This window comes from Castor canadensis, chromosome X (assembly GCF_047511655.1).
Source record: "Castor canadensis chromosome X, mCasCan1.hap1v2, whole genome shotgun sequence".
Lineage (NCBI taxonomy): Eukaryota > Metazoa > Chordata > Mammalia > Rodentia > Castoridae > Castor > Castor canadensis.
The window spans coordinates 58,610,102-58,633,027 of record NC_133405.1 but is presented as its reverse complement, the minus strand read 5'-3'; the positions used below and the strand labels follow the sequence as shown (position 1 = coordinate 58,633,027).

Here is a 22,926-nt window from a genome sequence, read left to right as displayed (position 1 = left end):
TCCTGGGTTTTTCTCGGTAGGAGATATTTTATTACTCACTTAATTTCATTACCTGTTATTGGTTTATTCAGGTTTTATAGTTCTTCATGATTCAATCTTGTTGAGATCCATGTGTCCAGAAATTTATCCATTTCTTCTAGGCTTTCAAATTTATTGGTGTATAATTGCTCATAAAAGTCTCAATCCCTTGTATTTTGTGGTATCAGTTGTAATGGCACCTTTTTCCTTTCTGATTTAAAATTTGAGTCTTCTCTTTCTTTTTTAGGGTTTCTCTGTTTTATTTATTTTTTTTTAAAACTGATTTCTTTGATTTATTAATATTTTGAATTTTTTTTAGTCTTTCATTTATGTTTTGCTCTAATATTATTATTTCATTTTACTTATTTTGGATTTGGTTTGTTGTTGTTTTCTAGTTCATTGAGAGGCAGTGATAGGTAGTTTATTTGAGTTCTTTCTACTGTTTTTTTTTTACATAAGTACTGATTGCTCTACCACTTGAGCCGTACCCTCTCTCCATTTTGCTTTAATCATTCTTCAGGTAGGGTTTTGAATTCTTACCCAGGGTGGCCTGGATTGTGATTCTCCTACTAATGCCTCCTGGGATGACAAGCACATCCAGCTTTTTTGAGATAGGGTTTCACTAACTTTTGCCTAGGCTGGTTAAAAACTGAGATCCTCCCAATCTCAGTATCCAAAGTAGCTAGGATTATAGGTATGAGTCACCATGCCTGGCCTCTGTCCTTATTTTTTAATCCATTCAGTTATTCTGTCTTTTAATTAAAGAATTTAATCATTTACACTTAAGGTAATTATTAATAGGCCAAGTCTTACTAGATACACTTTATAACTTGTTTTCTAATTTTACTCTAGCTTCTTTCTTTTTCCATCATTTTTTATACTCTACTTTTGTGGGTCAGTGATTTACACTATTAGTTTTTTTTATTTGATACTTAGATTCTTGGTATTTCATTTTATAGACATTTTTTGTGGTTATCATGAGGTTTAACAAAAACCTCTTTTGATTACAACAAGCAATTCTGAAACAATATCAACAACATAATTATAGAGATAAGAATAGGAACAAAAGGAAAATATACTAATAAAATAACTCTACACTTGCCTCTGTTCCTTCCTACATTATGAATTTTGATATTCCTTTTTATATCTTTCTATGTTTCCTTTATATTAGAATATTAATGTAGCTATTATGCTTTTAATTGTTTTGGTTTTCTTAGTCTTCATAGTAAAGATATGATTTGTGGAGCATGTTTACATTATTAGGGAATTCTGATTTTGTCTATGTAATTATTGCTACTAGTGTTATATCATCCTGTGTTTTCTTCTTAGCCACGAACATGCTTCTTTTATTTTGCAGAGCTCCGTTTAGCATTTCTTGTAAGACAGGTCTTATATATTCTCTCAGTCTTTATTTCTTTGGTAACATCTTTATCTCTCCCTCATTTTTAAATGGTGGCTTTGCTACGTGCAAAATACTTGGTTGGTAGATTTTTTTTTATTTTTTCAGTACTGTGAAAATCTTATGCCACTCTTGGTTTGTGAGATTACTGCTTAGAAGTCTGCTCTCAGGTGAGTTGGAACATCTTATGTGTTATTTTTTTTCTTTTCTTTGCAGACTGGAGAATCCTCCCTGTCTCCTATGAGAACATGATTACAAAATGCCTTGGAGTAGACTTTGTTAAGTTAAATTTGACTAGTGACCTACTTTGAGTAAGCTTTCTACCCTTTTGGCATTCTTTAGACCCTGTTGAACCACTGTATATCTAATATTTGTTCTTGTAATACTGCACCAAGGTTCTTGTAAATTTTCTTTCTGTTTTGTTCTTTTATGTTTTTTTTCTCTTTTCCAATTGTGTATTTTCAAATATGTTGTTTTTGAGCTCATTGTTTTTCTTCTGTTTGATGCATTATGATATTATGCCATCTGTGAGATTTCTAATTTTGCTGATTGTGATTTTTAGTTCAAGAATGTAGCCAATGTATAATATAAGCTTGTTTGGAAGTGTCACTATGAATGCCCCCTGTACAATGAATACATTTTAATTTAAAAAATAAAATTAAATAAAGAATTTCTGTTTAATTTTTTAAAAATTGTTTCTATTTCTTTGTCAAGTTTTTCCGATAGACTATTGAATCACTTCTTGATTTTTGTTCAAGCACATAGGGTTTTAAATTCTCTATCTGATATCTCCTATAATTACTACTATCAGATCATTGATAAAAAATAAGTGATCTTATTTCGACTTTTATATCATGTTTTTTCCTGAAATGTCTTGATACTTATGCTGTCCTGTCTGGGCATTGAAGGACTAGGCATTTATTCTACTCTTCCTAATCTGGCTATTTGTGCCTTTCTTTCCAGAAATTCTAACCTGACTGTTTATTTTCTCTGAGCTTCTAGTCACTTACACTTTCAAGCAGGTCTGGAAAGAGGGCCATTAAGACCTGCCCAGTGTTAGGTTTCACCATCCAGGCATTAAGTTCTATGGCAAAGGCCTGAGCATACCACCCTGTCACACTACACCCAGGAAATGGGATCTTATACTATGCTGTCCAGCCCGCAGTTAGGATTGTGTTGGTAAAAGCAGTCCCTTAGCCACCTAGGTTTGCACTAAGTTGGGTTGCTGCTGAATCTCACAGCTACAAGACCCTAACCAGTCTCAAGGGCACACTGAACTCACACCTCAGGAGGTGGTGACCCAGGCTAAAACATGAGTGTATCCCACTGAGGTACCACATGCCAGGGCCTGATGCTAGGAAGGTTCTACAGCTGAAAATAGCTGACCCAACAATAACTGTGTTGCCTGAGGTTGGGTATCTCAAGGCAGATACTGAGCCATCAAGGCAGATACTAAGCTTTGGTGTATCTGAGTCTCACAGCCACAAGAAACTGTGTAGCCACAGGAACATGTGTGTTGGTGTGACCTATCACTATTCTGATGCTGGCAATGATACAGGCTGAAACTTGCATTGTTCTACTGGTCTCTGCTTAATGCCAATATACATCTAGAATCTCCATCTCCAAGATGGGGATTACATATAGGGTCTTTGGTTTCTACGCAGTACTATATCATACCACAGTGGGCCTGGCACTGAGCTAAAAGACAAAGTCCTGTGCTGGTTTTCATGCCCTCCTTGCCAACAGGTGGAGTCTTGCTCCTCACTCTGCCATGCAAGGTTATTGAGAGGTGATGGAGGCAGTCTCTTTTCCACTTGGCTAATACAGGTCTAGCAGCTGTGTCCATAAGCAATGCCCTGGTAGTGAGGGTCATGTGATTCTGCAAGGTGTCAGGTATCTCCATGGTGGGCCTGCAACTAGATTTAAAGTCTAAGGCCTAGACTTACTCCCTTTCCTTCACCCAAGCAGGATGCATCTCTCTCCATGCAGTACTACTTGGAATTGAAGGAGAGATGGCATGGGCAACTCCTTCCTTCCTGTCAACTTCAATGTATCTTTTCTTTTGCTAAAAGCAAGCACATTGGTCTCTTATCTTATTGCCTTAGTTCTTGTGAAGGTAGTTTCTTGCATGTATAGACATATATAGACATATAAGTGTGTGTGTGGGGAGAGACTCATCCCAGGACCTTACTGTTGCCATCTTGCTCTATAGTTAAACTGACTCATCCATTACAAAAGAGCTCTAAGAAATTTGACAACTGACTTCTAATTGAAACAAAGGAGACTGACATTCAGTAAGATGGCATTCCAATTGCCAAGAGGAAAAAATATGCCATCCAAGGTACATTATCCTGAAAAACGATTTTTAGCAAACAGAAAAAAAAATATAATTCAAGATTTAAAAGAAAGAGACCGAATAAATTTGTTGCTAGCAAGTTCACCTTAAAAGAAATAATAAGTGAAGAACTTCATACTAAAAACTAGTGATCCCAAAAAAGTTTTCAATTATACATAAATGGACAAAGATTACTGGCAAAAGTAATGATATAATTACAAAAATGTAAATAATGTATTTATTTTCTCTGCTCTTTTAATTGATTTTAAAAGCACATGTTTAAAATGAAAATCATAGTATTTTTGAGCTAATGACACATACAAATTTAGTCTATTTAATAAAACACAAAGGATGTAGGTGGGAGAATAGCTTTGTTGAAGTAAGGAAATTACACCAGGTGGAAACATGAATGCATAAAGGCAAATGAAGCAAGCCACAAATAGTACAGAACTTTAATAAAATAGCATCAGAAATATAAACTTATTTTCCTTTTCTCTCTCAGCATCTTTAAAAAACATAAAATTATAGGAATTGATAATTATAAAGATATATCAAGTCTGTAATAGATACAGAGGTCATACATATAACAACAAAGTAACAAAAATATGAAGAGGAAATAGAGGCATAGAAGAGTCACCTTACTATTTATCACTGAAGTGAAGTATAAATTTAATGTTGAGTCTGATAAGCTGAGATGTACATGGCAAGCCCTAGAAAATGCAATAAGAAGTTATCATGGAAATCAGTAAATACATTAAAATATGACACTAGAAAACATTCATTCAGTGCATGAGCAGTAAGAATGGAACAGAAGAAAAATGAGACATATAGAAAACAAAAGCTAAAATCATAAATTTAAGTCTACTTAAAGAAACACTAAGTTTAATAGAAATGGATTAAGCAATCTAATGAAAATTCAAGGCTCTCAGCATTGACTTTTAAGAAAAAATTCAAGGCTGCGGACTTAGCTCAGTGGTAGAACGGTTGGTTACCATGTTTTCAAGGCCCGAGGTTTGATACCTAGCGTCACATATGCAAAAAAGAAAGGACCAGCTATATGCTATTGGTAGGAGATGTTATTTATTAAATGATATAAATATGCTATAAAATGATTAAATTCTTGATGAAAATGTTTCATCAAAACAACAATACAAATAAATCTGCAATGTATACTACTATCAGAAAAGTTGACTTAAAAGTTTTTACTACAGATGTAGAAGGACAATCTATAACAAAATGGGGATTATATATGTAGAAGATATAACAGCAATAATAGTAAGTATATCTGTACCTACAAAAGTCTTACAATACATGAAATGAATTCTGTTATACTTGGAAGAAGAAATGCACAGTTCAATAATAATATTTGTACAATAATTAATATTCACTAGTACAGAACAACTAGGCACAAGATTAATAAGCAAGTATAATATTTGAACAAACCTATAAACAAATTTTGCTAAATTTGTTTCCATAAAACTTTGAAAATACCTTTCCTAATAGACTATATTTCATGCAATTAAAAAGCAGCAATATGTACAAGTATATCAAAATCTCTAATCTCATGGAGTGAAGTGAGAAATAAATAGTGGAAAGAAAATTAGAAGAATCATATTTATGTGAAAATTAACTCATTCTTAATGAGTCTAAGAAAAATTAGAAAGGAAAGTAAAACATACACATAAAAACATATTGAATAGACCTAAACTAGTGGAAAGAGATGAATTTATAGCTGCAAAAACTTCCATTAACGTGGAAGCAAAATGTTAAACAACCTAAGCTTACAATTTAAGACACAGCTACAAGAAATGAAACTAAACCTAAAGGTAGAACAAAAGGGTGATAGAGTTTAGAACAGGAATTAAGTAAATAAAAAATAGAAAAACAACACTAATTTTTTAAAACTTGGCTTTTTGAAAATATCAACAAAATTGAGAAAATGTCACCTATGCCAAGCATGAAAAAGAGAGAAGACTTAAATTACTAGAATTATAAGTGACAAAGCATACATTATTACTGACATCGTAAATATAAAACAAAAAGATTATATAGGACAACTATGAATACCTATGCTGGAAAATTCAATAACCTAGATAAAATGGAAACATTTTTTAGAAAGGCACAAACTACTGATAGTGACTCAACAGAAAATAGGAAACTTCAGGGCACCTCTTTTGAGATTTCCCCAACTTTGGGGGCTCCACTCTCCCACTTTACACTTATCTATCTCAATAAACTCTCCCACTTGACAAAAAAACCAGAAAAATAGAAAACTTCAAATACCAACAGTAAGTAAAGAGATTAAATTCGTCATTAATAACTACCCACAAAGAAAGGCTCAGACTCTGATGGATTTGCTTAGTAATTCTACCCAAAGTTTAAAGAAAAATTAATACTAATCTTACAAAGAATCTTTGAACAAATAAGAGGTAACAATACTTCCAAAATCATTTTATGAGGCCCATATGTATCTGATGCCTGAATGAAAATAAAAGGATCTCACAAGAAAAAAACTGCATACCAGTATCTCTTAGGAATACAGATGAAATATTGTCAGCAAAACAATAGCAAACAAAATTCAGCAGCATATTTAAAAAATATGCACCACGACAAGTGGTATTTATCACAGGAACATAGGTTGCTTTAGTACATGAAATGTGCCCTAAGAAAAGAATAAAGCTCAATGACCACACCATCGCCTCCATAGACACAGAGGAAACATTTATTAACTTTAACACTATAAAAAATCTACAAAAAACATGGATAACATCATGTTTGAACTTGAAAATCAGGAAGAGGAAGAGATGAGAACTCTTGCCACATTTCTGGAGGTTATGGCCTGCAAAAATAGGTGAGAAATTGGGTATTTAGATTAAAAAGAAAGAAAAACTAGCTCTGTTTGCAAAATTAAACATGTATATAAGAAACTCTAAGGCATCTACTTAAAAATACTATTTTTTCAGTTTATTTATTTACTTTTATTTTTTATTTTATAATTTTTACATTTATTCACGTGTATACATTGTTTTGACCATCTCCCCCCGCAACCTTCCAATACTTTAAATATACATTTTTCTCACAAAGTTGTAGGATACAAGATTGACACACAAAATCAATCATATTTCTGTATTCTAACAATGAATAATCCCAAACTAAAATTATAAAAATTATTTAATTTAGGTAGAATTAAATAAAATTTAAGTAAAAACATTAAAAACCAGTGCAGAATTTATTGTCTGAAAACAGTAAAGTATCAATGAAAGAAATTAAAGAAGTCTTGTATAAAATGGAAAGACTCCATGTAGATGAATTGGAAGTCAATATTGTAAAATTAGTGGTACATCCCCCAATTATCTCTAGATTCAATGTATTTCCTATCTCTCTATAGTATTCTTTACAGAAATTGGAAAATTCATCCTAAAATTCAAAGGGAAATGCAAGGGGCCCATAATACCCAAAACAATTTTAAAAAAGAACAAATTTAAAGGACTCAGTTTCAAAATTTATTGTGAAAGTATTATAATTAATACAGTATGGTACTGGCACAAGGATAGACCTGTAGATCAATGTATATAATTGAAAGCCCAGTTATATACCTTCACCTTTTAGATTAATTTTCAATAAGGTTGTCTAGAAAATTGAATGGGAGAAATAGTCTTTTCAACATATGGTGCTAAGACAACCAGATATTTACATACAAAGAATGAAGTTTGATCTCTTTCTTCACTAAAGATAAAAAATAGTCTCTACATGAATCATAGAACTCAACATAAGTGCAAAAACTGTAAAATTCCTATAACAAAAGTGGGTAAAATTGTTACCTTATTTAGACACAATTTTCTTATATATAACACCAAAATCAAAAAAAGAAAACAAATACATAAATTTAGACTTGTAATAATAAAAATGTTGTATTTAAAAAGATACTTCTAAGGCTGGCAAAATGGCTCAAGTGGTAGAGAGCCTGCTTAGTAAGCATGGGGCAGAAGGTGAATATGGTGCAAATACTGTGTACACATGTATGTAAATGCAAAATGATACTGTTGAAACTATTCCAGGAATGGGGGGAGAGAGAGCTAAAGGGGAGCAATGTGGGGATGAATTCAAATATAACATATTTGATATAGTGTAAGAACTTTTGTAAATGACATAATGTACCCCTATCCAAAACAATAAATGAAGAAAAGAAAAAATACTTCTGTGGTTCCAACCAGTCCCCCAAAGTTCATGTGTTGGAAATTTAATCCCAAATACAAAGTGTGGGGAGGTGGGGACTAATTGGAGGTGTTTAGCCACCTTCATCAATGAATTAATGCTGATTTTAAAAGGTCTTGGGAGCTCTGAGGATGTAGCTCAGTTGTAGAGCACATCTCTGCATAAAGCAGTTTGAGACTGCAAGTTTAGTCTCTCATAATTGCCCTCTCTTGCTGTTCCACCTTCTGCCATGGAATGACGTAGAAAGAAGGCCCTCACCAGATGACGCTGTCATGCTCTTGGACTTCCCAGCCTCTAAAAACATAAGCCAAATAAATTTTTGTTCATTGTGAATTACCTAAGTGGTGAAATTCTGTTGTGGTGATATTTGACTAAGATACCATTTGGGTTAAATATATATATATATATATATGGAAAAGTCACAAGGAAATTCCTTGTATAGCTATCTTAAACAAACAAAAATGTTATTTTTTTCACAAAAATGGAGAACAGGAGGACAGAACAGGTCCTGGGGAGGGTGGGGAGGAGTTGATACCCATGGGAGGAAAGAGGTGGTGGGGAGAGGGTTAGGAGGGTAGTGCAAATACTGTGTATACACGAATGTAAATGGAAAAGAAAAACCTATGGAATTAAAATAAAACATGCAAAAAAAGAGTTCTTTATACATTCTGGATATAAGTCCTTAATAATACATAAATATTTATAGATACAGGTCTATCGGTTCTATTTATCTAAATTTCTCCATGCTGTCATTTACTTTTCATTTTCATAATGGTCTTTTTCAAAGAGCAAACTTTGTAATATTGATAAAAGTCAGTTTATCAACCATTTTTATCTCTATTTAAGACATCTTTGCTTACTCAGAGATTCTACATATTCTCACCTGTATTTTCTGCTAAAATGTCATAGCTCTAGCATTCACATAGAAGTATAAGAACGATTTCCAATTAGAAAACCTGAATAATCTTTAATATTATAAATGCCAAGTGACCAAGTTACCAATCAATCAGGTGAATTGAATTACAAACATTGAATATGGCTTTTTCTGTATTGGGTAATTGGACATTGGCTTGGTTGCTATAGAGCTTCCTTTTTCAGAGGTTCCATAAGGTTATAACAGCAAGGTTATTTCAGCCAGTTGATTGTTATTTTTTACTGGGGGACTCAAGACTTACTTGGAGAATCCTAGTCTTTCATTTTGTTAACATCACTCCTCTGTGTATTATTTCCAAATATAGATATGTGTAGGGTAGAAAAATGTTTCCTCTGTTTTCTGAGGTTTTATAGCTGGGGCCTATGAATGACAAAAAGCAAGTAAACAAATTTTATTTGATGCCACTATTTTTATATACATAGGGGCTTGACAGAAGAGAAGTGAAAAAAAAAGGAAGTTAGCTTGGGGGCTTATAAAACATTTTTTTAAAGGGCAAAATGTTGTAGAGACATGACTGGGTAAAGGAAAAGAAGTTTGGGCTTCTACTGATAGTAAATTGTGAGAAGGGGTAGATACATGGAAGAAAGTAATGGTACATAAAAGTTATTTCATAAAGTCTGCATGCAGACTCAATTCAGTACTGGTTTTATCTCTGGTAATACTGGTTGTTCTCTTTCTGGTATGATGGTGGAAGACAGCTAGCTTAACAAGGGAAATTTAGGCCCTGCTTTAAAGAGCAAAAGATTAAGAATAATCTAGTTTTGAAAAATAAGAATGAAGTTTAGAGAATTTATAGTACTTGTTTTCAAATTTACTATAAAGCTACAATAATCAAGAAAATAGGGTGTCTTAAGGAAATTAGACAAATATTACTCTGACAAACATATCAAAATAAATACGTGTGAAAAAGATAACCTTTTCAACAAATGATTCTGTAGCAATTGGGCATGCACATATAGAAAATGATCCTTGATCTTATGCTGTATAGAAAAATTAAATTCAACATATCTTTGATGTGCATGTGATAGGTAAAATTGCAGAAACTCTAGAAAGAAGTGTAGTAGAACCACTTAAGATTCCACTTCATTCCTATTAGAATGGCTACAATCAAGAACACAAACAACAACAAATATTTGCAAGGATGTGGGGAAAAGAAACCCTCATACACTGCTGATGGAAATGTAAATTAGTACAACCACTATGGAAAACAATATGGAGGCTCTTCAAAAAACTAAAGATAGAACTGCCATATGATCCAGCAATTCCACTCCTAGGGATGTACTCAAAGGAATGTAAGTCAGGTTACAATAAAGGCACCTGCACACCCATTTTTATTGTGGCATTATTCACAATACCTAAGCTATGGAAACAGACAAGATGCCCCAATCCAGATGAATGGATTAAGAAAATGTGGTATTTATATACAATGGAATTTTATTCAGCCATAAAGAAATGAAATTTTGTTGTTTGCAAGTAAATTGATGGAACTGGAGAATGTCATCTTAAGTTAACCAGGTTCATAAGGCCAAAGCCTCATGTTTCCATTGATATGTATAATATAGACCTTCTATACTACAAATACAAGCAATATTATGAAAAACATGTCACGCTAAGGGGAGGTCACATAATAGGGATGAGGGATAAAAGAAGGAAGTTAAGAAGGTAGATATGGTTGACCTACTCTCTATATAAGAATGAATATAGAATTTTTAAACCAGTTGGAACTACTGTAAGAAAGGGACTAAGGGAGAAAGAAGAAAATTAGAGGAGATGAACCAATTCGTGCTATAATATATATAAACATGGAAGTGCAACAAGGAAACTCCCTGTGTAGGTATCTTAAAGAAGCAAAAATATCACTTATTTTTCTTTTACAAAATTGGAGAATAGGAGGGTAAATCAGGTCATGCTTGGGGATGAGAGTTGGTATCAGTGAAAAGGAAGCAGATTGGGGAAAGGGTATGGAAGGATGAATATAGTGCAAATACTGTGTATTTCATACACACGTATGAAAATGGAAAAATGATACCTGCTGAAACTATTCCAGGAATGGGTGTGGAGGACAAAGGAGAATGTTGGAGGGGGTAAATTCAGGTGTGATATAATTGATATATTGTAAGAACTTTTGTAAATGCCACAATGTATCCCCACCCAGCACAGCAAAAAAAAAAAAAAAAAGGCTTGGGGTTAGTCAAAGATTTCTTTGGTCAAATCATCAGTGAAAAATATAGTAAATCAAGTAATATAAAAATTGAAACAAACTGTTTAAAAGACATTGTTTCTAAAATAAGTCAAGTAATGGGAGAAAATATTTCTGAAACTCATATCTGACAAAGATGGAAAATGATATACCATGCTAACACTAAAGAAAGAAACCTATACTATAATCTCTGTATTAATATGCATACTAGATCTCAGAGTGAAGAATATTACCAGTGATAAAAGAAACTTTTAAAATAATGTCATTTCTTGATGAACAAATGGTTAATTCCCTATACTGAGGTCATATCATTCTAGAATCTATGCACCTGATAATATTATAGAACTTCAAAATAAGGATAGGAAAGAACTGATAGAATTGCAAGAAGGGAAAAATCCTGAGAAGTATTAGATGAATAGTCTACTTAACTGTTCAAATATCTCTCTCATAATGTTTAATAAAACAAGTAAACAGAAAATCAGAAATAATATACAAATCTTGAAAAGCAACACAAACCAATTTGACTTAACTGACTATTATAGAACACCACTCAACAACAGCAGAATATATAGCCTTTACAAGTGCATACATGGATATTTTGCTAAGACAGACCATATTCTGTGCTATAAAATAAGTCTCAACAAACTGAAAAGAATTCAAGACATATAAAAATATAATCGCTGTATTGTAATTTCACTAGATATTAATAAAAACAGTTCTGACAACTCCCCAAAATTTAGAAACTAAGTTATACATTTCAAAATAACCAAGGGGTAAAAGAAGATATCCAGAGATAATTTATAAATTATTTTGAATCAACTGAAAATAGAAACACAATATATAAATATTTACTAAGGCAATATGTATGGAAAAATTTATAGCACTAAGTGCCTTATTTAAAGAGATTAATGATATCAATTTCTACTTTAATAAAATAGAGAAAGAAGAAATTGAAATCAGAATAAAAAAAGTCATAAATATTACAGTAAAAAATTAGTGAAATAGATAACAGAAATAATAGATAATTCAGTACCAAGCTCTGGTTGAGAAGATCAGTAAAATTAATAAGCTTCTAGATAGCCTGATCAAGAGAAAAAAGAAGATACAAATGATTGGTATTAGAAATGATCATTGATATGCATATTCAACTAATATTAATAATAAAGAGACATTATGAAGAATACTAGTCAACTAAAGAAAAGGAATATAATTCTGATACATGCAAACAACATGGGTGAGCCTTGAAAACATTATCCTAAGTGAATAAGCCAGACACAAAAGTAACAAAAAATGTTGTATGAGTCCTTTTATATGAGTTGTCGAAATAGCTAAATTTATAGAGACAGAAAGTAGAAATGTTGGTATGAGAGTCTGGGGGAAGGAGAAAATGGGAAGTTATTGCTTTAATGGCTATAGAGATTCAGTCTGGGATGATGAAAGTGTACCAGAGATGAATAATAGCAATGGCAACAAAACAATGCAAATATACTTAATGCTATAGAATTTTAAACTAAGAATGTTTAAAATGGTAAAGTTTGTGCTGTGTATTTTACCAAAATAAAATGAAACTTAAAATCCATTGGATACAAATGCTCATACTAAAACCAAAGAAGAAATGTTCACAGAAAGAAAGAAGTCACAGAAGAAATATAAGCTCATAAATTATTATTTTACTTATTTAAATCTTAAGAACAGGCAACAATAAATACTATATTTAAGTCAATGATGTGTATTATTGGCTAAACTATAAGGAAAATCAAGATAAGATTAATGGAAAAATTGAAGTAGTGATTAACTCTGGAGAAGGGAAGCATAATGTGAATGAGGCACAAAAAACTATTGTTTCTTAGAGATTATTAACATGCTATTTCTAAACTTATGTGATGGTAGACAAATGCTTGCTTTATATTATTCTTAAACTGTGCACATGTATTTCATTCTCTGTTTTTGTATGTATGATGTATTTCATAAGAATGAAGTGGGGAGAAAATTGGGGATGTCTAATATTGCCCAAAATTCTTTAGCACAGACAGAAAATATTTATTGAAGAATTAATCTTTAAAATTAAACATCACTATCTGATCCTTCTTTAGATTCTCTTTTAGTAATTTATTCTCTGATTACTTAAAGTAAGTGTCTTAAAACCTAGACAACATGTGATTCACTTAACATACTTTTCCAAACTAGTAGTGAGCAAAAGAAATAAAAACAAAAACTACTAACAAAAACATCTGTTACCCTTCAGTCAGAACCTCTAAAATTATGTCCTTTAGTCACTGACATTAGTTTGAATTTTGCCCTTTTCTCTGAAACATTAAGATTTTATTTTAACTTAATGAAAAATGGTTAGGAAATACAGTTAAAGAAAAAATCAGCAGTAGCAAATGTTTTAAATTTTTGTCTTTGGCATTGCTTTGGACTTTACCTGTGATACAATTTATCACCTAGGAAACAATTTTCACAGTATTTTCCTGCCTTCCATAGAGATTGAATGATTTAATGAACAATTGCAAAGGATTTACATGTACAAAATGTCTTTATTACTATATTAATGTTCAAGTTTTGCATAATACAAACTCTTGGCTCTTGGGCCATTTTCTAAAATCACCTCAGTCTCAGTACCAACTTGTAAATGAATTGACAATTAACCCTTTTAAAAGCTACCTCTGTTTCTTTGAACTTGACCTCAGAATCATTTAACAAAGCATAAAAAATAAAATATATTAAATCATTGCTATATCATCCTAGCTGAGATTCAGTGAATGCTTCTGAATCTGCAGAGCAAGAGTAAGTGACAACAGTAATGGTAAAAATTTTGCATGCAAATAAGATCTACCTTTTCATTATGTATGAGAACTTTCTTCCAGAATATAGAAACCTAAATTCATGTACTGAATAAATGAAGTTGCTGAGAAAGAAAGCATGCTAGTCCTCAGTAAAACAAATGAGTAAAGAACAATAAACAAAAAGAGAAAACATGCAAATTTTAATAAGATTTTGAAAACATGATTCTAAAGCTTAATGCCCTTTCAGTGTAACAGTGCAATTTTGATACTTTATATTTGGTAAAATACAAAAATAATGTTTTGTATTTGTGTAGCACTTGATTATTTGCTAAGTCTTTTTGCATACTTATCTCACTTTCTCCTCAAGAAAACTTGCAAGTTAGTATGTTTCACAGGTGGTAGGTAAGACATCTCAGAGAAGTTATGTGGATTATCTGATATTACACAGATAAGGAAAATTCTTTTTAAGTTAGTGTAATTTAATTCTACAAAGGGATTTCATTGTGATATTGTTATGTATGTAAATATTTACTTTGATCAAATTTACCCCTTCTATTACTCTTTCTTAACCTCCTCCTCCTTTCCATCCACAGCCCCCCTTTTGTTTACAGTTTTAGTGTCTTTTCTTACACTATTTTCACATTTATGTATAATGTACATCGACTGTATTTGCCCCCTAGCACTCTCTTTCCCCTTACTTTCATCAAATTCACCCTTTCTATTACTCTTTTTCAACCCCCTCCACCTCTCCATCCCCCCTTATTTTTAACAGTTTTTACTGTTTTTTCTATTAATGTACAATGTACTTTGATAGCATTTGCCCCCCAGTGTACTGTTTTCCCCCTCCCCTCTCTTACTGATCTTCCCCAGAATAATCCACCTTTTGAAATCATTTCATATTTTTTTCAGGTATAGATTCCTCATAAGAGTGAAAACCAGTAATATTTGTCTTTTTGAGTTTGGCTTACCTTGCTCAACCTGATAACCTCCAGTTCTATCCATTTTCCTGCAAATGACATTATTTCATTCTTTATGACTGAATGACACACCATTATGTATATGTACCACATTTTCTTTATCAGTTGTTGAACACCTAGGTTGATTCCATACTTTGGCTGTTGTGAATAGTGCTGCTCTAATCATGGGTGGTATGCAGGTAACTATTATATGCTGACTTATATTCCTCAGGATATATTTCTAAGAGTGGTATAGCAGAATCATATGGTAGTTAAATCCTTAGATTTTTGAGGAGCATCCATACTGATTTCCACTATGGCTGTACTAATTTATGTTCCCACCAACAGTATAAGGGTTCTGTATTCCCTGTGTCCTCACCAGCATTTGTTGTTATTTGTTTTCTTGATAATAGGCATTCTGATTGGGGTGAGAGGGAATCTCAATATAGTTTAAATTTGCTTTTCCCTTATGGCTAGTGATGTTGAACATTTTTTTCATGTATTTACTGGCAATTTATGCTTCTTCTTTTGAGAACTGTTTGTTCAACTGATTTTCCCATTTATTCATTGGATTATTTGTTTTGTTAGTGTTTAATTTTTGAACTCTTTGTAGATTCAGAATATTAACCCTTTGTCTGATGGAAATCTGGCAAAGACTTTCTTCCATTTTGTGGGTTTTCTCCTCATTCTGCTCATTGTTTCCTTTGATGTTCATAAACTTTTTAATTTGATGCAATGCTATTTGTCAATTCTTCATCTTACTTACTGAAAAATTAGGAGTCCTATTCAGAAAGTCCTGTGGTAGTTTGAAAGTTTCAAGATGTACATTAAGATCTTTGATCCATTTAAGTCAATTTCTTTTTTATTCTAATAGTTAATTACAAGATTTCACATCTTGAAGGGCATAGGCATAGGCACTTCATAAAGGACAGAGTGATAAGTTCATTCAGAGAAAGTGTTATGAGTAGGGTCCTATCCAATTAGCTAAATGACTACCATCATTATTGGGAGTAATGTAATAATTCTTCATCATGAATTCATTAAATTACAGGATTTTTCATGGAAGAACTATGGTTTAATAACCATATTTTATGAAATATTTAGAGAAGCAATTTTAGCAATGCAATCATCTGCAAAGATGAATAAACATTAAAAATGGTAGAACAATCTCTCCTCTTCTTTTAAGATCACCAATATGCCTTACAACTAAAAGGCTTTTGCTATTTTGTGGATACATTTAGAAAGAAACAGACAGAGAGAAAAACGTTTGTGCATAGTATGCATGTGTCATTTTATTACACCCATTATCTATCATAATCTTTGTCTACCCATCTCCAGCACAATAATCAATGTAAGCATATCCTTAAACAAATAATTTTCTATTTATGTATTTATTTGTTTGTTTGTTTTTGAGGCAGGATCTCACTATGAAGCTTAGGCTAACCCAGTATCTATATTATGATCAAAGTACTGAGAAAAGCACACCTTAAAATGATAAATACTATGACACAATCAGACATTTCTAAATATTTCATGTGTCAATTTTTAGCCTGAAAATATAGAGATGCCAGAAAAATTACATTAATTAATTCCACATCAACAATAGCTCTAGATATAGAGCCTCTTTTTTATTTAAACAACTTGGACTATAGTTGGGAGCAAAACCAGGTTATTCTATTTGACTAGCATTACAAGACTTAACTGATTTTTTACAATTTGCATTTCTTTTTCTTTTGTAATTTTGTCTATTCTCCTTGGAAAATGGTGTTTCTTGTTAAGACTGAAGGAAAACCAAGAGAAACATTTTCAAAAAATAATCAGAAAATCATTAGGATTAGACATAATTGCTCATAGGTAATATATGAAATTTATATTCACAGACATCTATGCATGTCAATAGAATGTGCTCATAGTATAGATGCAAATATATGAGAGTTGGGAGAACAAAATGGTCTGGTATTTTCTTCTCATGGAAGAGTCAATAGTTGTTAAGAAGAGTCTCTTTCTACACCAAATGGTACTATTGGGTTGTTGGAAAGGACACCCACATCCCCTAAATTGTGAATGGATACTATCTTCTCTTTGCTTTTGCCCTTGAATCAGTGGTGGTTTTTCTGCTCTACATTCTTGCTCTTTGCCACTTTTGCTTAAGATCTTCATAGAAATGCCTGTTAATTTATCTCTAGTCCCTAATGCTACTGTGCTCAGATTATACTTACACTTTTTCACTTCCTTCCATCCACCTGATTTTTGCCTCCTCATTCAGTTTCACAAACCTCAGAAGATACTGAGTGACTCATCACTGATGACACCCTTTAAACAGTTCCTAAAGGTGAAATTGCAGGTTTAATCTTCAGTGCTAAGACAGAACAGGAATTAAAAAACAGAGCCACAAAACAATTTATCCTTTCTTAATGAACACATTACATTTAATCAATTAACCTGAAGAAAAGTTACCTTTTAATAAGAACAAGGTTGGTTTTTCAATGTTAATTATTTTTTAAATGTACAATTGTTTAGAAATGGTTTGATCTTTATTTATACCATAAGGAAACATAATTCTATTTTATTTTTCCTGAAATTGGTTGGCTCTTAGTGTATGTACATGGTAACTGTAGCTTTTATGGATTGTATCATTAAAATTATGTTGAAGAAGGAAAAAAGAAAGGACCTTCCTCAAAGCAATTACCTGGAAAGCTGACCAAATTCATATTATAGACAATCTAAAATCATTTCAGATCTGAAATACAGACTGTTTTCAAATGCATCTTTAAGTTTTTCAGCTCGTTCATTCAGTCTGCTTTGCACAAGCACATCAATGTAGTTAGTATGACTGTTTGACTGTTGATTCAATTATTAAAATGCTGTTGAAACTCAATGATGATTCCAGTCAAAACAGTGTGACTAGATAGTCTCTAAAACTCAGTTTTATAAAGTAGTAAACAGTATTCCCACTAGATGGCAGACTTTAGTCATAAATACAGAAGTCAATTTAAAAACAACCTAAGAAGCTTTTTTGTTATAATGCGACAAAAATGGTTAACAAGATGTTAACATTAATTTTTATCATAATCATCATTTTATCATGCTTAACATAAAGGGATTAACAAGATATTTGAAGGAGTAGTTCTAAAACACTAAATTTGAGAAAGCAAAAGAGGATAATCTCTAAAGTAAGGTATAAAATAAACGGTGTGGCAATACCAAGAAAGCTTTCAAATCCTTGATAAATCCAGCAATCCTGAATCTCCTCTTCAGGGAAAATATTGATCTTGCACAGGGAATAGAAAGAAAACAAGGAAAGAAACTCTTTGTCTGGTTTGAACTTAATTTCCATGATGCGTGTTATAATTTTTATATTAGTGAAATTTGATTACCAGAAACACAGGAAATTGATAAGCATTTTAAAAGGAAGGAAATATGCCAAAAGTAAGCTTCAAGTATGAATCCTAAAATAGCAGAATCTATTCTTCTAGAGAATTTTGAGGTAAGATGTAAGGTTTTTTTTTTAATTTGGGGAAACAGGCTTCTGCAAAATAATATTCAATTCAAATACCATGAATAGACAAATATTAGAAAAATCATGACTATCAATGGCCAGGCATCTGAAAACTTGCCTGATTTTTGTATTATAGTTCTATTACACTTTTTTGATAGCTCTTCTAGTGGAGATCTTCTATTACATTTCAAAAGCTGAGTTCAAGAATGACAACATTTATGTGTTTAAAAATCATATGCTGATTTTCAACATGATGGCTGATGGAGAAATGACAAATTTTCCCTCTGAGACTGTATCACTAAATGAAAGTTAATAATTCTATGTTTTAAATAAATTTTCATAGATTTCTATCATGTAAAATGTAAATGAGATAAATAGAAATGGGAACCTAGTTTAATTGTTACTCAGAAAAGTCCACTGGCAAAGTTGCTGGTCAGTCATTCATGATATTTAGACTCAGAAGTTTAACCTTTGCAGCTTTAAGGCAACTGTGCTACCTAATCAGCCACTAAATCTACAGTTTCCATTCATGAGATACTAAAATCATTAGAAAGAATAATTGTAACAGAACTATAGCAATTCACAATTGCAATTAGGTGCAAAAATCTTTAATGGTGATAATTCAAACAAAGATTGACAATTTATGGTGTTTTACAGCATGCACTATAATTTACAGGATGTTGCACATTGATGTGTATACTCAAGAGTTATATACAGCTGTAAATCATTGGTGTTGTGGGTTCCTATTAGGATACCATTGATTGCATCACCCCATAACAGTCGCTTAAGGAAAGTACATTCCTATAATCACAGGCATACACAGAGAGAGGAGTGAGAGAGAGGAGGGAAGAGAGAGAGAGAGAAGAGAACTATAAAAGTCTGTGGTGTTCTTTGATTAAAAACGTTATATTCTAAAACGTTTTGTAAATGTGATATGTAACAAAATAGGAAGAAAGCACTAAGCTTTTGAATATAAAGAACTTTTATATGATACGTTATTATTATTAAGAGAATATGTAAGAAGGATTTTATTTGACTCAATTAACCACACCATCCACTAAAAATTCTGTTAAATTATATCAATAGGGAATGCAACTATGCTCACCCACCTATATTGACTCCATGCATGAATTTTCAACTCTACAATTTCAAAACATACACAAACCTATGTTTCATAATTTTCATTTAATATGAAAGTCAAATTTAAGACTAAAGATTAATAGCCTAATGTCTTTATCTTCTCTCAATCTTCACATGCTATTCATATACTTCAACTACCTACTCCCTCCACATTGCTGTTTGTACAAACACTGAAATGTTTCTTAGGTCTAAATGCTGATTCGTAGCTGAAAAATAAATGTCTTTTCTCATTATGTATTTATTCCTTCTAGACTTCAGCCATCAGCAGAAAATTGTCTTCAACCTAACCTGGTCAAAAAATAGCTTCAGTGGGATTAATTACTTCAATATATTACTTGTGCAATTGTTGGAGATAATTTGCTTCATTCCACATTTACCACTCAGAGAAAGGACAAAAAACAGACCAGCAAACATTTGAAAGAAATGGACTTCTTCAGGAACAGACTTTCCTTGGGTATCTGATAGTGGCTTTCTTTTTATGCTCTTCTAAACTACTTTGTATCTTATTTCTATTTTGGTCTTAAGTTTTCATTATTTTTGGAGGGGAATGATATTTATCTCCATTCCCCACCACTTTTTTGCTTTTTCTTTCAATTTGCTTTTTCATTTCTACTCTAGGTACTCCTTGATACTCTTCAGTGGAACTTTAACAGATGGAGAAGAGTATAACTTTCAATGAAACACAAGGCAAATTAGAGAAATAAAGGGACACATATTTATAGATTGATTTTTCCATATCATCTCTTCTTCAGTTATTTTATTTTCATTCCTAAGCATGGAAAACACTTCTGAATATTTGTTTTACTTTCAGAAAAGCTGATTTTTCTCATCCGTTGAGAATAAAAAAATACAAAGACTCAAAGCATACCATAAAGGTCCATACATCACAGCAGGACAGATTACATTTATGTCTGTTTATGTGTTTCTCCTCTGCACTTCTCCCTAAAAAAATAGTGATAAAAAATCTCACAATGAGAATTATATAGATTGAATTATACAGATTGCCACACAGTCCAAATGCATGAAAAATCTCTATTTGATTGTTAAAAAAAAAAGCTGTGATAATTCTATAGTGCCTGTCTTAAATCTATTTTGAACAATTTGAATTTCCTCCCTCATACATGCAAATATTTTTTATCTAATCCAAGGAAAACCAGTGAGATATCTGTTTTATAAAATACAGATTCAACATCATACATAAAAATTGGTACTTATAATTATAATTTATAAAGCAGCATGTAAGGAGAAAAATAATGAAGTGGAAACATATAAGGAAGCTATCTTTATATTTTGATATGACCTAGGCAAACTATTTAGAAAATTGTCTAAGCATTTATTCCATTGAGTTGTTTTGATCTTATACAGACAAAGCCATACATATAGGATATTAGAAAGAGCTCATGCTCCCAAGGATGCAATCTCTTTTTCCCTATTGTCACCATTATATTATCCCTTTCCTCTCTGTTTCATCTTGCTGACATTCATGAGACAAAAGGATAATATCTCACTTTCAATTCACTCACTGCCAGTCCTACTTGTAATACTTCTCATTTTGAGAAATGAGAAGTAAGCATCTCTTCTGCTTTTGAATGTGAAGCCAAACTAGCTTCCTAAGACTAAAATTCATTAAATTCCTTAAAAAAATTCTATATTTTTCCTTTGTAATGCAGGCACTAAAAGGCCTTCTACAAGCTGTAATTCAAAATTCACAAATCAAGCACATTTAACAGTAAATTCACAAGAAAGTCTCTACTCACTGGAATAAGACAGACTGAAAAATGCAGCATCACTTTCCTGTCAGTTTGAGACAGCAAGGAGTCTTCTGAAAGCAAACCTCTCACAGTAATGCATAACGCCTATGTTTACTGCCAGTTAAAAACGGCGGAGCAAAAGCATGGTTATTTCAGCTGATCCTAATTACTCTGCAGAGGAAATGGAATACTTGGAGAAAGCTTAAATCAGCACACTATGGTTTAAAGGAATGAATAAACAAGTATATGCTGAAAAGAGTGGATGTGATTATAACATCTTAGACTGTCCCATGTGGGCCTATCAAGTGGCCTTCAAGGATAAGGGGCCATTCTGCTGCTGCTATCCTGTCTGCCTGACAGAATGCTGTAGATTTCTGTCAAAAATAAAGAGAAAAGATTGTAACCTACATTTCAACACCATTGGATGACATCTTTCCATAGCTGCCACATGGAAGTCAACAAGCAGTTGTGGATCTAGGAATTCTCTGAGATGGTGAATTTCCATGCCATGGGGTACACTGGGCACTTCAACTGAGAGGGCATACGTCTAGGCTGTCATGGGCTTCTGATGTTCCTTTCAGCATCATATCTGTTTTTGTGTTATGCTTAAAGTCAGCATTACTGGGAGCTTTTACATGAATGAAACCCTCCCAAAGCAATCTGTTATTCATCACAGTGTTTTATTTGTAAAATTGTTAAGAAAATTAAATAGGATTTTTCAGTCAGAAAGTGAGATAAAATTTCTACTTTGAATCATGTTCAGACTCCAAAGCATGCCAAATGTCACTTCAGAGTGGGAAAGAAAGTATTTCTTTAACATGTTCCAACTTTCAACAGTATTACTTAAAACTGGTCATCTGTACACTGTAAAAGGTTTGTAGACATCTGTGGAAATCTGATGTAAATTATCAAAACTTTTGCCAGATATAAGTTCACATAGTCACAAAACATTAAATACAAACCTAAATGCTTCTTATATTCCCTTAGGTTCATGGGCCTTATTAATAACTGCTGTTCCCAAACTCAACATATAAAAAAGAAATATTCAGATATCAAGGAAAATAATTAAGAACTCTTGGCTTCCTTTATCAAAATTATTCTGAGAGGGTGGCTCTTTGACTATGGAACTATAAGCTAAAGTAAAACACATATATAATACCACAATTCAAATTATATCATCTGATAAATTCTTTGAAGAGCATGTTAATTCAGTGATAAATCTTATGAAAACAGTCTTAGAATGTCCAACTATTTGCTTGAATCCAACACTAGAGCAGATAAACAATTAGGCTGTGGCTCAGAAAATTAATATATGTTTCTAAAGTGTGTTTAACATACATAATTACATGCAGAGAGAAACTTACTCTCTAAAAGTATTAGAATTGGGAGAGCATACAATAAATGCATAGTATTAGTTGTTACCTTGGAAATTCAAGCTTTAACTTAACAAAATGATTCTCTTCATCTAGGATTCCTCTGAACACTCTGCTTTCAAGTTCCCTCAAGCACTTCAATCTGCATGGCAATGATAAAAGTTTGAATTATTTTAAAAATAATTAACCCTACACAGTTTTACCAGTTGGAAAATTAAAACTTATAGCTCTAACCAAGCCCTAACTTGGATAGAATATTTTTCTATGAATCATATTATTATAAAAATATTCAGAATAAGTTAGAAGTCTGATTTAAACTT

General features: G+C 32.2%; 1 long non-coding RNA gene across 2 annotated transcripts; it reads right to left on the bottom strand.

Annotated features, from left to right (window-relative positions):
* Positions 1-4,062: 4,062 nt before the first annotated feature.
* On the bottom strand, positions 4,063-21,517 carry LOC141419560 (uncharacterized). Of its 2 annotated transcripts, XR_012444201.1 has the most exons (5): positions 21,240-21,517; positions 20,351-20,424; positions 17,063-17,169; positions 9,143-9,261; positions 4,063-6,591 (listed from the first exon to the last, which is right to left on the bottom strand). It is a non-coding gene; the product is annotated as an uncharacterized lncRNA (long non-coding RNA). The 2 variants fall into 2 exon arrangements; XR_012444202.1 differs by lacking the exon at positions 9,143-9,261.
* Positions 21,518-22,926: the final 1,409 nt, after the last annotated feature.